At 35.9% G+C, this 12,656-nt stretch overlaps 1 long non-coding RNA gene across 1 annotated transcript in view; it reads left to right on the forward strand.

The window, feature by feature from the left end:
• Positions 1 to 5,572, forward strand: part of LOC107308997 (uncharacterized) — a 49,124-nt gene extending 43,552 nt beyond the window's left edge. Inside the window, exons 2-3 of the long non-coding RNA XR_001553038.3 lie at positions 3,299 to 3,414; positions 5,205 to 5,572. This is a non-coding gene — a long non-coding RNA (uncharacterized LOC107308997). The remainder of the gene's footprint in view (positions 1 to 3,298; positions 3,415 to 5,204) is intronic.
• Positions 5,573 to 12,656: the final 7,084 nt, after the last annotated feature.

Genomic DNA, 12,656 nt, shown 5'->3' on the forward strand with positions numbered 1-12,656 from the left:
GAAATAAGCAATGGAATATTTTTAGGACACACCAGACTAATAGGAGTGCATGTCCTACATCTCTGTGGGAGAACCAGCTCAAAGTTTTACTTTCCAGGAAAGTTCCTATATCAATTGAGAACTTATTGAGAACAATCATGGTGTGGGATGCTCCTGGTAGAAATGCCTTTATATTAATGGTAAAGATACATCTGTTTCTAACACTGAGATTTAAGTACTCTGTTTTGGGATGGGGCCTGCAAATAATTCCTCCATTACTATGATGGACTGTGAGTTTAAAATATACTCTGTTGTGTCTGGAAGATTTTTAGCTTTGCAAAAGCTACAGTAGAGTAAAAAAGAAGTCCTAAGTGAATTCTATTGTTGGTATGTTGATATAAAGAAGCTGCCCTAATATGCAGAATAGGTACAATGAACTAGTCTGTTATTTAGAAAAGAAAATGGGGACATGACATTTCATTATTTTAGAATGGATATGTTGTTACCTAGAATTACTTTGATTAATGAGGAAATACAAGATTAATCTGCAATAACAATTACATTGTAAGTACTAGAGTGAACTTCACGAAAGAGATTTATGAAGCTGATAAGAATCTGTCACATTGGTTAATGTATTAAGGTCTAGGGAATGAAGTTAAGGCATTCTTTTGCTGGGTTCTGTATTTGATTTTTCCATTTGTACACTGCTTCTGTTTTGTAGTCAGAACTCTCTTCATCTTTCCCTTACCTGAGCTTGATTCAATCTCTTCCCATGTCATATCCATCCATGCATCTCTCCTTGTGGACCCCATTATGCCCAACATCACTTTCTTGATCTTATTTAATCTATCCTAATATGTTTCTTCTGAGAGATCCCTTTCCTCCCTGTTGCCGATTCTCTTCCTTTGCTTTGAAGAGTCACAAACTCTATAACAGCAGACCCTTTCAGTGGTTAAATCTGATTCTTACTTCAGAAGCACCTAGAGTTGGAAGGACTGCATTCCTCCAAGGGCAAGGCTTCTGTGATGGCTTATGAAGCAAAGCTGAAGCTTTGGAGAATTATGAAACTTCACTGAGGCAGAACTGATCATACTTTAGATGCCTCAGTTATTAGTGACGTATATGCTGTACATCCATGAGAAAGTCACTTTGGCCATGCGGGAGACCTGAAAATGTGTCACTTGATAGGTTGAAGTTAGTGCGGACTGGCTTCTTAGGGGAAATGGACAGCATGGGCACTGTAACCTTCATGTGTAGCAATAGCTGAAGTAGGTGTAAGCCTCAAATGTTTGGAGGTGCCCTGCTGATTGAGTAGTAATCTGCATAAGATAACATGCTGCTTGCCTTTGGATTTGGAGACCTATACATCTGATTATTAATTATTTATTTTTTAACAGACATGCAAGGAAGAGTGTCATATGCACGGTAAGCTGTTCCTGTGTTTCTCAATAGGAACAGCTGACAGGAATATTATTTATTTATTTTCCGGAGGATTTTGCCATTTTCCTACTGAGGTACCATACAATTGTCTTGGGTATTTTCTTCAAAATCAGAGATTTGAGTAAAGTGATCTGTCTTCTCTAAAATACTACTACTACTAATAATAATAATCTAAAATCATTTCCATGGTTTGTAAGAGAAATAGGATTACTATATTTAAAATAAAATAAGGAAACATTTAAGATATTACGTTTTTCATTCAGACTTGGAGTGATCTTATTTTCACAGTTTTTACACACAGTGCAGTATAATATTCAATCTAGCAGCTGGCTATTTTGGACAAATTTTCCACTGTGATTTTTTTTTTCTTCTGAAGTAGAGGATATAATTACTTACCCTTTCCATCCTGTAACTGAGTAAAGAAGTAGTTGTCAGATTCAGAGTTTACTGATGTGTATCATAAAGACAAATACTTGCTTGCTTGCTGGCATTTTCACTGCTTTTTCCTTAAACAGTGAAATGTGTTTTCTAAGTGTATGAGGCACGGGACCTACTGTGAAATAAGTATCAATACTGAGACGTGAATATTTTCATGCTCAAAACAGATTTATGATGTCATCTTACAGTACTGTACAAGAATGGTTCAATCTAAAAACTAGCATGGTCATGGCACCCTAGAATGTATTCTTAAGTATGTATATCACTGTAAACTTAATCACCAGTTATTTGCACACATCTAGTATCAATAACCAGAGAGCTGTTGCACAGAATTTGCTGATATGTGCTACAAACCAAAACAACAACCCCACAAAACCAATCAACCAAGCAGCAGTGCCTGAGGTTTCTGAGTTGCAACTCTTAGGATACCAAGAAAAGCTGGAACTTATCTGTGAGCCACAGATTCCTGGGTAGGAGAAGAAATGTGGGGAGGTAGGAAAAAGCCCACTTTTTCTTTATATTAATGGCTAAGGCAGGAAAAAAGATACTGACTTGCTGAAATTAAACAACTGGTGAGAAGTTAAAAGAATTAGGAGAAAAAGTAAAGTAGGAAGAAAGAAGGAAAGTACGTGTGAAAAAACAAACACAAACAAGCCCACCCAAACCACAACAAAACAACACTATAAAACTAAGACAGTGTAGAAAGAGGAGTCTAAGGAGAAATTAGGCCAGTATACAGAAGGCTGTGTGAAAGGATGAGAACAGAAGGGAGGAAGATCTGAAGACAGAAGGAAGAGCAGAAGGGAAAGGAATAAAGATTTCTACCACTGTCAGAAGGAGGCAAATCTGTGTGACTGACATTTTCTTTCCAGGACAAGGAAAGAAGATGATGGACTGAAAAATGACGTTAAGACAAAGGCACAAAACAAATTTTTAAGCAAGCTGCTAGGGAATTTGCTACTGAAAGACTGCAGAGCTGTTTTTACTGGAGCTCATAAAAGTGATGCTCTCTCCATGCGTTTTTGTCTAAATGTCTCACAGCAGAAGGGCTATTTCCAGCCAAACATTTGCTGACTATTTTGAAGAGCTACTACAGCATTTCAGTATGTCATCTTCCCTATAGGTCAGAGCCTTTCTGGGTGGTGAGTCTGGCTCACACAATGTTTGTCTGCTGCTAAGTTAGTTGAGCTATCACTGAACCACTTTCCATGATTCCTGATACACAGTCTGGACTCCTTGTGTTTAAATGAATAAGTGCTTTCTTCCTTTGTTATTTTGTTTGTGCAAAGTTTTTGGCCTTAACCCCATCTGTGCCATGATGAGAAGCAGCAGGTTTGTACACAACAGGTCTGTGTCAGAAGCCTCAGAAAGCATAATATCTGTTGACCGCAAATCTAATGGAGAAAACACTGACTGCATTTATATCAGTGTTGTATTTCAGAGTCCAATTCTGAATCATTTCTCCCACTGATTGCCTGCTGTGTGTTGGCTTGGTTCACAGAGAGGTTTTGTTTTTCATGAACTGGAATGGGAAAAGCTACCAGAGTTTCACTGCAGGTGAGAGCCAAAATGTCCTCCAGTCTGTCCTGGATGTATATAGATACCTATGTCCCTTGAATATCTATGAACTGCAAAATGAGAAAGTGCAGTACAGGTCACCAAACTGAACATAGTTTGAAGAAAAGTTTCTGAATATCATATATATGTAGGAACTCATGCCAGATACTTGCTTATGGAGGCATTACTGTATCCTTCTTTCTTTTTTCATTGATTACTAAAATGGATCATGTGCAGTACTGGGAACTGAGTTTCAAGAGGCTGGTAGAACATGGATATTTCCAAATCCAATTACATAGAGACTGCATTTCTCAGAACACTTCCAGACTTTGACTGTAGTTACCTAAGGAGTAAAAACGCTTGTGTGTGTGTAGCAGGTGATGAACACCATGACAGCTAAAAGCAGCCGCATGTGACTGCAGCACCATAAGGTTTTCATTTGGAATTTAACCTTCCAATGAAACATTTTCCTTGCCCTCCACTAAATCTGTATCTATATGCAGTGAGGTAGAAAACTGTCCAGGATAGGTGGCCCTATTAATGGCCCTACTGTTTATTTTTTATTCTATTCCAGAGCTATCCCTGCTTGTGCACATTTTCCAACACTGCCCTTACTGTTTACTATGTTCTACCTCTGCTCCTAGCAGGACTGCAGTTATCAGGGAGTAAGAAGGTGATTACTGCTTCATTTTCTAGACTGCTCAAGGGAGAGTTTGCTGATGATGTTATGACTATCTCCATCCCACATTCCCATTATGGATACATCTGCCCTTGCCTTGTCAGGATCTCCCTCATGACTTCTCTTTCACTCTACTGCTTTTTTGTTGGTTTTTTTTGCCCAACACAAAGGCACAGAGCTTTAACCAAACAATCCCTTAATCCCTGTGTTGATAGCCACTTTCTGGGGTTGTTGATATCAAATCAGGCTGCTGGAGCATTTGACACAGAAATTGGAAACAGAACAGGTGCTGGTGTCTTGATATATTACTCATGGATGTTAGAAAATTATTGAGCCAGATTCCTGGCTCTCTTCTGCTAGTACTGCTTAGTACTGGATGGAGTTTTTAAGAGGTTATTACTTTCCGTGGTTTCCTCCCAGTGTTGTTTTCACTGGTATATAAAGAGGTCGCTGCTTCCTGTGTTTCTAGTACATAGATACCTGTCAAGTCGAAGAAAATCTATGATTGCTCAAATCAAGGGCTTGCTTGCTGATAGCTCATAATACTTTCCAAAAAAATTCCTCCAGTTTAATTTTGTTAATCATCTGTGTGGAGTTTTAAATACCAGCATTCTATGCAATCCATCTGTACAACTTATACAGACTTATACTAATGTTACTTATTAAAAAAAAAAAATAAAAAAAAAATAAAGTCTATAATTGGTATAAACCAGCCTGCTGGTAAGAAATCAATTTAAAAATATTGACTGTACTTGCGGAAATAAGGCTTGTCCTTATAGTGTTTGGCAGCGCCCTATTTAAGAGTACCTGCATCCATCTCAGCTGATTCAAACTTTATTTTATTCAAAAGTACTCTTTGTAAAAACTTCTCTTTTTCCACTCAAGAGACCTTTCTTCTGCAGTGATTAATACTTAATATCTTGCAATGTTTGTGAGTCAATCTAAACTAGATAAAGCTAACTGTACCTTCACGTTTTCCCTTTGGTGAACTACTTATTCATAACTTAGCCTTGGTTATGAAGTTATATAGTGTCTGTAGTAGTTAAAATAATATTAAAGCTAAGTTTCTGCCTTATGTCATAAATTAATTGTATAAACAAATTGATTCTAGGCCTCACTAGCTGTGCAGTGCAGTACAAGGAATGGGCTCATATCCAATGCCCTATGAAATAGATAGAAATTGATTCCAGTGCACCTACAATTGATCTCAAGTTGCAGAACAGCAAAAAGAACTTGGAGATTCTTGATGACTTACTTCTCTTCAGTAAATGAATATTACCTTACATTTGTGGAAATGGAAGTCAAGGAAGGGAACAGGCCGAAGACAACCCGCTTTTCTGTAGGAGAAAGAAAACAGATGATGGAGAAAACACAGAAATGTCTTAGCAAAAAATAAAGTTTCTCTTCTTACAACCAGATTGTTTGAGTAGCTAACACATTTCAGTGAATTAATTTACTTTATTTAATGAGGGGTATTTTTATATGTGATTTCAGAGTCCTGAAGGATACTTCATATAGTGCTGTGAGAATCAGCACTATATCAGCAAAGGTAGTTAAAAACATTTGCTAAGTGTGTTCTGTTGTATCCTGAAATGTCCGCTGTTTAATAAAATATGTATATTATCACAAAAGGATGCTAATGACTTAACAACCTAAAGCTTGCCAGTTTGTGAAAACTTTGTATTTAATCATGATAAATGTTCCTTTAGCTGTGTAATCAATGCTTATAGGACATTTTAGTCTTATGCAGTTCTTTGCTCCACACTCAAATACTACATTTTTTTTCAGTGGACAAATACGTCTCTTCTTTACAACCAAAAGAAACAACGTTCCATTTTGCATTAGCATCAGATAATTTGTTTTATCGTTCATTTCCTTTAAGAATAAGTTTCTGAGAAGATATTTATTTTCATATCTAAACTGCTTAATAATAGTAATAAAGTGAAATCATTTAATTTTCAAAAAATGCAAGCAGAATATTTTTCCACTTTTATTTTTTCAGTTCTCTAATTTACTTCATTCATTTGGGCGTCACCAATTCACCAGCTTTTGATTCACCAATTCACCAATTCACCAACTACTGCCCAAAATTGTAGTTAATTTTGTTCCTTCACTAAGCTGCATTTTTAGTAAATTTATTATCTGTAAAAGCAGTTCATCCACTTTTAGCAATTTTTGTCTCTTCTCAGACTATTACTTCACAAATAAAAATAATGCTTTCTTTGTCTTCAGGTGTATAAGAACATCTAGAGATATTTTATGCAGTAGTGAAGATTTGTTGATCAAGTTGTTTATATTCTGTATTTCAATTGAAGAAGTACTGATGCAATTCTCAATGAAAATTAACAGTTTACTCTTCATAGTACAACTTTTCTTTGCCACATCTTTTATGTTCCAGTGTGCGATTTTTCTGTTTTTGTGATCAAGTTCATAAAAACAGTTTCAGCACTCTGTATTATTCATAGCTCTTCTTTTTATTGCATATGTTCACAGGTGGCATTTGTAGAATAGATCTTCTACTTTTTTGAGAATTAATCAGTTACAAACAGTTTTCCTCAAAGCACACTAGCTAGTAATGCTGAGAAAGTTTCAGTTCCCCAGGCTAGGTAATTTTTTACTTGTGTGAAATCAATTATTTGGTAGAATGACTCATGGAGTTCTGTGGAAGATTATCCTATGAACATCTAATATTCTATTTAAAAAAAAAGAAAAAAAAAAAAAAAAAAAAAAAGCAGTCTTCTTATTAAAATTCTGATTTTCTACCTCTAACACCTTTCTGTATAAAATAATGTCTTTGTCCACTGAAAGAATGTAGGAAGTGGAGATAGCTTTTGCATAAGACCAAAATACTTCTTCACAAACAAAGCTAAAAAGAGGGTGTGAGGGTGTGATGATGGGCTGTGTAGGTACATAGTCACGTTCATGACTCTCACACTTTTACTTATAAGATGGTCTGGGGTATGCATAAAACCTTTGTAAAAGGTTTTTTCCTAATATGGAATTTCTAGAGAATCCAGCAGAGGGCCACAGAGATGATGAGGTGTCGCATGACAGATCTAGTGGTAATGAGCACAAACTGGAACATGGAAAGTTGAATGTGAGGAAAAATTTCTTATTGTGAGGGTGACAGAGCACTGGAACACACTCCCAGACAGGCTTGGGAGTCTTCCTCTCTGGAGATATTCAAGACCTGTCTGGATGCTTTCTTATGTAACCCACTACAGGGAGCCTGCTGTAGCAGGGGGTTGCTTTTGATAACCTTCAGATTCCCTTCCTATCTCTGTGATTCTGTGTTTGGGTGACCTAAATTCTGGTCAAGTTACATCTGTAGGAGTTCTGTCGTGAGTTTGAAAGGGTTTGTGATTTCACTCTCCATGTTTATGTCTAAGAAGCATTTCTTAATAAATGTAGAAAGAGAAATTGAGAGTTAGGAAGGCAGAGATGTGAGAATAGAAATACTTTCAAGATGGATAGGAAGAGGAGGGCGTTCTTCAAATGCAATTTGATTTGGATATAAACTCTTTACCTTTCTTTTGTGTCCCTCCCTAGCCTTCTACCTCTGGACTCATCCTCTTTCCTTTGCACTTTCTTGCACTTCAGTTAATGCTGCAGTGGAAAGTGCCAGAAGTACTCAGGAAGTGCTGTATTTCTGCTGCTGTTTCAAACACATCATAAGGAAGTGGTCCAGAAAATGTTCTCTTTTAATTACTACAGGCACTCCAATTCTTGAGCAGAAATTGAAAGGGACCAATGTCCAATAGACCTAGCAAACCATTGCAGTACATTTTAGAAATAGTGTGTCCCTTGCAAGACACAAATTAAACTGTACTCTAATGAATGTCTTAAACTTTCTACTTGGGATTAATATATTATTTTCCCTTCAGAAAAAAGCGAGCATTGAGTGACCTTGAAATAGATTTTCTGTCGTGATCTCAGCAGAACTTCAGAAAGCTTCTGGAACTGACAGTTGTTATTATCACAGATGCTGAATGTTAAACTTTAACCATTTGCTAATGTGCTGTTTGCCATTTGTTTACTATTTACACATAAATCCATGCAAAAACGTAAGTGGAAGTATACTAATGCAAAAAACCAAACAATGTAAAGAAATACTTAGAATTAAATGTACATTACATTGCATTTAAAATCATAGTATCATAGTATCATGGTCTCGTGTGGGTTGGAAGGGACCTTAGAGATCATCAAGTCCAACCCCCCAGGATTCGAGCCTCTGTGTAGCAGAGCAGCACTTCTACCACTTGTGCTACAGGGGGGATTCGAACCCAGGGCCTCCGGTGTTGCAACGCGGCATTCCTACCACTGCGCCACCGGGGCACACATTATAATATTCAAACACAAATTCAAATTCTTGATCATTGTTCTCAAGACATAAAAAAATGCCAAGAAAGGCAGAGCTTCTTGTCACTTGTTTTCACCCACAAGTGTTAGTAACATTCCGTTTATAGAAGGTAATTGATTCAATATATTTTAATTGAAGACACAGCCATTTTTTCTGTCCTGCAATTTTCTTCACTTGCTATTTGTGAATTAAGGGATTTGACAACCTACTATAATGGTTGCACTGATCATCTGTACTTACAGTGTCTCATTTTTTCACTTTTATACTTTCAAAGATGATAAGAATGATAGAAAAGGAGATAGTAAATTGCCACAAATTCTGTGCAGCTTTAAAATGAGCCATAGCTTCAACAACTCGATGATACCATAGCAGGAAGAGACTTTTCAGTTCATAAAAAGAAACTTGCATCAGAAATGAACATCTAGACAAGAAAGCAAGCCTTGGAAATAATCCTATTTATGTGGCCCATCCAGTTGCATCTACCCTCTTCTGTAACTAATGATACAAAACTGGAATTCCAATTATTTTTCTCCACTGTGTAATGCAAGAGCAAAGCAAAGTAACTTGCACTGTAGATGATTTACAAGTGCAGAGATATTTGAGTGATTTTCAGTTCTTTTTTGAAAGTGATTAAAATTTCAAAATAAAAGGTAGCTGTATTCACAAACTCCATGGACGTTATGCTCTTATTCTAAATTCCAGTGATTTTGTACTGATTAGAAAAGATCTAATCTAGTCAAGCACAAAAATTCTGGCATTGCATAGTATATCTTGAGTATGGTGATGTCTAAGAATTGGGCACATAAAGTGCAGGATCATCTTGGTTCATCTTGGTTAATATTGTGTACAAATCAAAAGAACTCAATTTGCTGTCTTCTGACCAAAAGCCGCACATATCTCTGAATTTTCTCTTCAGCTTTTTATTGATGTGTTCTTTCTTGATCTCACTGGGGCTGCACACACTGGAGACACAGGGAGAAATGAAAATGGAGAGATGTCTGATTATGAGCACTGCATTGGAATTAGATACTTTGCAATGGCTTTTCAGTAAAAGATCACAGTAGTCTTCCTTTGCTTGAGTTTATATCATTCACACTGACACAGCAGTTCCACCTGATAAGAAACCACATCGAGATGGGTGATCCAGTTAGCCATTTTTGTTCCATCATATTGTGGAAATTGTATAAGATTATTTTTCTTCAATTCACTCACATGTTCTTTTGAAGATTATTCTGGAAGTACTGAAATTGCTCTATCCTGCCATTTTATTCAATTTCAAACTTTAGGTTTAAAAAGTTTCACAGTACAAGATGTAATTACATCTGAAGATGCTTTCCATCCTAAAGAATGTCCATTTCCTGAACAATATATTCTATTCAAAACCAATCTCTTGCAATCATCATAAATAGCCCTTACCCTCTGTTCATCTGTTATCACTTAATATTGAATTAATAAAGTTTGAAACTTTTCAAGGAATGAAATTACGAATATTCTCCTGAAATCTTTGAGAATCTAGAGTTTCTTTGAAATAGAATCAGTTGTTCAGGTTTCTTCTCTCTCTTTTTTTTTTCTTTTTCTTTTTTTTTTTTTTTTTCCTTTTTCTTTTTTTATTAACTGTAAATGAAACATCTAAGACAATTATTTTAAATATGATGAGAATAGATAATGGAGGCAGGGTCTGTGAATTTTTTTTACAGATTGATTGGTATTTTACATTGTCTAAGCCTCAAGTATGGAGTGTGAGTGGAGATGTCATCTTACATACAAACGTAACTTAAAGCAGCTAGTGGATTTACCTTTTAAGACCTTTATGATGCCTGTGAATCTTGATAATGATGACCTGAGAGACATTATTAGTAGATTCCAGATCATGAATTTTACAAAGCTACCTATCAAGTACATGCCTTGCTGTATAGCTTGAGGATTTGAGAGATGAGGAGTGAACTGAATGATGTGACTGAAGACAGCTAATTAAAAGATCATCAAACTTTCTAAAACATGTAAAAAAATCATTACACACCAGGATGTTGAAGGAAGTTTTAATTTCTCATGAATGTTCTTTACACAATATAGGAGGCAACAATCACACAGCCTAGAAAGGAAGGAGAAAAATGTATTTTTAAATAGATTGTAACAGTGCTTGAAATCTTTGATGAATTTAATACAGCTGGGAATCTGCTTCACTGCAGATTCTGTAGATTCCTTTATACAGCATATTTGTTGTTTGATAGTCATGTTAATGAAAAGTTTTCTTGACTCATGCATAATTGATAGTGAGCTATCAGAATTATTTTTTTTTTTTTTTGGAGACAAGCAACAAAGAAGAATCATCTTTGTCTCCTTGCCACTGATTTTGTGTCATGTACATTTCTCATTTAGAAGGACAGATATTTACTTCCAAAATTTGAAAGTCCAAGGCTTTTGTTTCCCCGGATAATTCATAAGAAATTAGAACAAAGACCAGAGAAATAAGACAGAGAAAGCTCAAACTGATTAGCATTGAATACTAAGCATTAAAATATTGTGTGTAACAGTGCCCAGTGTTTGTGTTTTATCAAGTGATGTATTTGTCAGTCTGAATCAGCAGTGGCTGAAAAATTGGTACCACATATGACTCTAATGTCATGTTCAGCTATGTTTGTACTCTACAGACTGGGAAAAGAAAAAAAAAGGAAAATCTAATGTCCTTCGCCAATCATCAAGACTGGGGTGCTCTAGGATGTATGTGTTCACTGCAGCATCCACCAGAGTGATCCCAGTGATGCTTCCAAATGTTGCTATACTTTGCTATTCTTTCCCACCGTGTCAGTTTTATGGATAGAAGGCTGTCAGTACACTTCAATGACCATTGAAGGCAAAGAAAGAATGGGGGGGAAAGGGAGAAAAAATAGTCCTTAAGATTTGATACACTTCTTATTTTTCTTGGTTAATTTATTTCCTATGTGAATGAGATTTTTAATGAAAATTAGCAGGATATATACATATATATATATAGACTTTGCTAGGCTTGTTTTCTCTAACTGAATAATTTGGGATGCCTGTTTTGAATTTCATGTGCAAGTCATAGAAAAAAAGTTTTTATCAAGCTGATAGTTTTAAATATGGTTTGAGTTATAGTGCTTTAATGTGTTCTGAATAAATATTAAATATTTTAATTGAGATATTCAATTAAGAAAAAAGAAAAAAAGATTTATCTAGTTTGGATAAGGTGCTTTGACCTCTGTTAAGCCACGGAGCTCATGTGAATTGAGGGATTCCATACTGTGAAACAGAAACACGTGGGTCTTAAACATGGAGTATCACAGTGCTGACCTGAAAAGAAAGAGGATATTGGCTTTCATTTTTGTTTTACACCTAAGTGGTCTCAGACTCAGCTATTATCTTTATGTTTCTGTGTCTCCACAAGCACAGTGGGAAATTAAATGCATATTTGTACATGTGTATTAATATATGCACTGAAAACTCTGCCTGTGGTTCATGCCTGTGGCATGCTTATTTAGTTCAGAGTGAAAACAAACACTGCATGGATGCAGGGCAAGATAATCCTTTGCATCCATATAAAACACTATACTGCTGATACAAAGAACTCAAGGCACTTTTCTTCCCTCCTCCCCTCTTTTTTCTTTTTCTTTTTCTGTAATCAGAGGCAGAAATGAATGATTTCCTCTGTGGCACTTAATTACTCTATGGCACTTAATTACTCTATTCAATTTCAGAGTCACTGACTGGTTTCCTCTTGTCAACTGGGAACAGTCAACTGGTATTTCAGATAAGTTTTTCCACTTTTTGACTCCAGCCTGCTCTGTCTTGATAGTCTCACATTTCTTATTTATAGGTATAGTAAGTAGTAAATAAAGAGAACATGTTGTGATTTTGCACCATAAACAAGAAAAGAGATGAGAAAAATGTAGAGTGGGTAAGTCTGTCCATGAGTTTGAGAAGAAAACTTACTTTGGATTTCATTTGTAAAGGAAAAAAGTATCCAGACAAAAACAAGTTTTATGGAAGTGTTGTGTATGTAAATAGATAGCAGAATTTACGCAAAGAAAGTTCAGAGATGCATAATTAATAGTTCCTTCTGACTTTTCAGCCCTCTACCCTCATACAGAAAAGACTTGGTTACTTTTTATTTATAGACTTTAAAGAAGAATATAAATCTCTAAAACACAGAGCTGTGAGAGAAGGGGGTTGAAAAACAGTCCC

Source organism: Coturnix japonica, chromosome 2 (assembly GCF_054131305.1).
Source record: "Coturnix japonica strain WE chromosome 2, WE-NBRP24, whole genome shotgun sequence".
In the NCBI taxonomy this organism is placed as follows: domain Eukaryota; kingdom Metazoa; phylum Chordata; class Aves; order Galliformes; family Phasianidae; genus Coturnix; species Coturnix japonica.